The sequence below is a fragment of the Camelus ferus genome, chromosome 20, assembly GCF_009834535.1.
Source record: "Camelus ferus isolate YT-003-E chromosome 20, BCGSAC_Cfer_1.0, whole genome shotgun sequence".
Classification (NCBI taxonomy): Eukaryota; Metazoa; Chordata; class Mammalia; order Artiodactyla; family Camelidae; genus Camelus; species Camelus ferus.
Genome location: NC_045715.1, coordinates 19,078,482 through 19,083,475, shown reverse-complemented (window position 1 = coordinate 19,083,475; position 4,994 = coordinate 19,078,482). Strand labels below are relative to the sequence as shown.

General features: G+C 37.1%; 1 non-coding gene across 1 annotated transcript; it reads right to left on the bottom strand.

The window, feature by feature from the left end:
* Positions 1 to 4,900: 4,900 nt before the first annotated feature.
* TRNAI-UAU lies at positions 4,901 to 4,994 on the bottom strand. The gene is made up of 2 exons: positions 4,957 to 4,994; positions 4,901 to 4,936 (listed from the first exon to the last, which is right to left on the bottom strand). It is a non-coding gene; the product is annotated as a tRNA-Ile (tRNA).

The following is a 4,994-nucleotide window of genomic DNA, read 5'->3' as shown; positions in this document are numbered from 1 at the left end:
AGATGTCCACTTTTTCACGCCTTGGGCCTTTCACAGGCATCACTGTCCCCACTCTCAGATGCCAAATTACAGCTTCCGAACACGGAGGAGATTACCCCCTCAGATCTGATTGATTCAGAAGGTAGGGTTGGCGGCTGGCCTCCTTCGGCCGCAGGTAGTTTAGAATCCTTGGCCAGACTGGTTCATAGGTATTCGGATTGGGAAAAGCGCAAGCCCTGGCCTTGCAGACCCTCTTCTACCGGGTTGGGTGTGCACAGTGAGCGAGGTGGGAGGGACAGGGCACAAAGGTCAAGGAATTTTGCTCACCTGTTGACCGGCAGTACCGGGACGTCTCGGTTATTTTAGCTTAAGACGACCCTCACTCTTCCATTGGTTTTCAATTGGCGCTCGGTAATTCGACGCTGATAAGAGTCTTTATGTCCAGAGATTTGTCTATTTGAAGTTAGTTTAAATGTCGCCCCCTTTCGAAAGGAAAATGTTATAAGAGAAGCGTTATAAAACCCTCTCCTGATTCAGGTGGATGCCTCCCGCAAGTCGCGGGATGAATTAGTTGGACTTTCAGCAATGTCTGAGGAACCAGGGTTAAAACAGAGACCCGAAACCGTGAGAAGAGGAGAGCCAGGCAAATTAGAACCAAGAGAGAACATCTTCTGCAAAAATGGAAAGAATCTGGCCAAATACATTTGAATATTTAGACGAAATGGACAAATAAATAGAACAATATGACGTATCGAATTAGATTCAAGAAGGAATCGCAGTTATGAAGTCTTAAACTATGAAATATTTTGAATTAGTTCTCAAGTCACCCTACTGAGAAAATTTTGTCCTGTCGTTTACCAGACTTCTTTAAAATATTCAAAGAAGAAATAAATCTAATTAGATATAACTCTTCCATAGTACAAGAAAAAAAGGAAAAGAAGAAATTCGTAACTACTCTTGCAGAATGCCATAAAGAGTTTTTTCCCCATTAATGTAATTTTAAACATGTTTATTGAAGCATAATTTTCTTAAAATGAACTACATATATGTAAACATATGTATATGTTTGGCATATGTATAATTCATGAAACTATCACTACTATAAAGATAATGAACATAGACATCACCCCCTAAGTTTCTTCATGTCCTTTAGTAATCCCCGTCCCTCCCACAACCACTGCTTTCTGTTATTATGTTTGTGGTTTTATGATGTTATATGCTTGTAGTTTGTAGAATTTTATGTAAATGGAATCATATAGTATGGACTATTTTTTTATTCTTTCACTCAGTATCCTTATTTTGAGATTCATCCATGTTGCTTGTATCAATAGTTCATTTCTTTTTATTGCTAGATAGTGTTCTGTTGTATGAATATACCACAATTTGTTTATCCATTCACCGGTTGATGAATTATTTCCAGTTATAATGAAAGTTGCTTTGAACATTTGTGTATAAGCTATTGTATGGCTATAAGCCTTCATTTCTCTTGGGTGAATACCTAGGAGTGGAAAGACTTGGCCATATTGGTAGGTCTATATTTAATCTTTTAATAAGAAACTGCCAAAATGAGGCTGGTATTACCTTCACACATAACCTGATAGGGACGTTATGAAAAAGGAAAGTCATAGGCCAGTTTCACTCTTGAGCATAGTTGCAAATTATCCTGAAGGTTAAGGAACTGAACACAGTTTAGAATGGATTATAAGTTATTTTGATCTTTGCTTATCTTTTAATAATTGGCTCTTGAGTGGTAAGGAAACTCTTATGGTCCCTACTTCATGGCTCAGATCAAGTAGCCTAAAGACACTGTTTTCCCAGGTCTTTATCTTTCAGTAGTTCTGATAAGCTTTTGAATACATTTGGAGCATGCCTTCAGCATAAAGAAGAGAAATTAATCTAGATTCAGAAGGCAACACAAGTAATAGGCAATTATAAAATGAAATAAGATGCATTAACTGTCACAGGATAAATTGCATAAAATATGTAATATTTAGTAATATACCTAATAAAATCAATACTTAGTAATAAATCTAATAAATTGAATGAAATTTTAGCTATAGAGGTCCATAAGACCTCTGTGGACTAAACTGCAAAATTTTAGTGAGAGAATTTAAGTAAGACCTAAATAAATAGAGATACATACCAAGTTTATGGAATGAAATACCTAGTATTATGAAGATGTCACTTCCCCCAAACTGATCCATAGATGCAAAGTATTCCCAGCTAAAAGCTTAACTAATGTATACTTGGAATTTGATAAACTTAGTTCTAAAATGTATATGAAAATGGGCGATTAACTAAGACATGGGTAAAAATAAGGAACAAATGAGAGAATTTTTTCCACCTGATATTAAGACTCATTCAAAATTTCTTCAGTAATTAAAAGAAGCATAGCATTGGCACAGGATAGGTAAACAGAGAAATCAAACATAATAAAAAGCTTGTGTTCATGTGGACACCTGACAGAGAACGATGGGTACACTACATATAGTGGAGGAAAAGGAGGTAAATTTTTAAATAAAACCAACTGACCCTTGAATAGCATGGGCTTGAACTATGTGGGTCCACTTATATGTGGATTTTTTTTCAGTAAATATGTGTATAGTACTAAATAATCCACAGCTGGTTGAATCTGCAGATGTGGAACCAGGGATACAGAGGGCTGACTGTAAAGTCACATATGGATGCATGGGGGTCAGGACCTCTAACCCACATTATTCAAGGGTTAACTGTAGTTCTAGAAAAAAATGGACATAACCTACAAACCACCATATAGGAAAAAAGTCTGAGTTAAACACTTAAATATAAAAGACAGATAAATACAAACTTTAAAAATCATAAAGAAGAACATATTTGTTAACTTGGGGTAGGGAAGAATTTTATAAACAATTTCATAAACAATAAAGAAAAGATTGACAAATTTGACAATATTAAAATAAAGTTTTAATTAACTGACCAACAGATACCATAATGAGAGAAAAATGGCATTAAGTATAATGATGGCTGTAGAGTTTTTTTTTACAAATGTCCTTTGTCAAATTGAAGAAGTTCCTGTCTCTCCTTAGTCTGTTGAGAATTTTCATCAGGAAAGGGTATTGGATTTTCTCAAATGCTTTTTTTTTTTTTTGCATCTATTGCAATGATCATGTGGTTCTTATTTTTTATTCTATTGATATGGTGTATTACACTAATTGATTTTTGGATGTTAAAGTAACCTTGCATTCCTAGGATAAATCCCACTCAGTCATGAGGTATAATTCCTTTTATGTGTTGCTGGATTTTGCTTATTAGTATTTTGTTGAGTATTTTTGTGTCCATGTTTATAAGAGATATTGGTCTACAGCTTTCTTTTCTTGTGATGTCTGGTTTTAACATCAGGGTAATTATGGCCTCCTTTTCCAATTTTTAAAAGAATTTATGAAGAATTAATATCAAAATTTTTTTAAGTTTGGTAGAATTCAGCAGTGAAGATATCTGGGCTTAGGCTTTTCTTTGTGGGTAATTTTCAGTTACTAAATCAGTCTGTTTGCTTGTTATAGGTTCTTATTCTGAGCTAAATGCTTTTATCAGTCATCTACATCTTTGTAACAAACTTCACCCAAATGTAGTGGCTTAAAACAATAATTATTTACTTTGTTTGCAACTTGGGCTGTGCCCTAATGGGCAATTCTTTTCCTGGTTTTGCCTGTGGTTACTCACTGATTGCAATCATCTGGCAGCTTGACTGGGACTAGATGGTCCAAAATGTTCCCACTCACACTGGGGTGTGCTGGAATGGCTGGGATGGCTGAGATGACAGGGACTCTCTCTGCATGTGGTCTTCCATCCTCTAGGAAGTTAGATGGGATTTCTTCACATGGTGTCTCAGGGTCCCAAGACAGCAAGAGAAGTTGTAGGGCATGTTGAGGCCTAATCTTGGAGCTCCCACAACATCACTTCCATAACACCATTACTATAGTATTCTATTGATCCAATCATAAGGTTAGCTCACATACAAGGGGGAGGGAAATAGACTCCACCTCTTGATGGTAGCTGCTTCATAGTCACATTGCAAAGGGGACATGCAAAATAGGAGGAATTTGTGGCTATTAATCAATCAATGATTGATTAACTCATTTAACACTAAAACCAACAGTGTGAGTAGCCCCTATTGATATATCCATTATGTATCTTAGTAAGTAAATTATCCATTATCAATTCTTTACTAGTGTTAATGCAAATTAGTCTGTGAGCCTTGTTTTGAACCCACATTTGCAAGGTGGGCAGCTCAGTGTGGGGCCAGGGAGAATGTAAGCACTCCAAAATGTAGCAGCAGCTGGAAAAGAGCTGGTAGTGCTAAGCATTTGGGCCTGGGCAGTTATAAATTTTTTGGAAAGTGGGAGAGTTCCATGTCCGTATTTTAGGATGACTCTGATAATGTTAAAGATCCAGAGGGTGAGATTAAGTGGCCTATACATGGGATCCCTGTTCAACTAGTTGTCTGAGACTGAATACCTCTGTCTCTGTTATATCTACAGGTAGCATGGACTTAAAGAGTGATGAGACTCCTAGAGGAAGCCCAGAGGAGTGAAGAAACTGAGGAAAACAGGTTTAAGGTCAGGAAATTTTCCACTGAAATACTTATAAAAATGAAAATCATCCACATAGTTGACAAATAAGACATAGTTGAATTGAATACTGTGAACAGTTGCCTCGGCAACTGTCAAAAACTAAATGCTAAACTGTTGGAAGAAAGCAGGTACCCAAATCAGCGGGATGGTATTTGTTATGCATGACGTTAAGCAGAGAGTTTTAAGACGAATTCACAAGTTAACTCTAAGATGTAAATCACAATAGTTGATCTCTTGGGGGACGGGAGGTGGGGCTGGGGGTGTCTCAAATTTAACGCGTCTCCTTGTATGGGCTAGAAAGTGGTAAAAGCTGCTCCAGGTGAGGCTCGAACTCACAACCTCGGCATTGCTCACAGGTGTACTGCCTTATAAGTACCGCGCGCTAACCGATTGCGCCACTGGAGC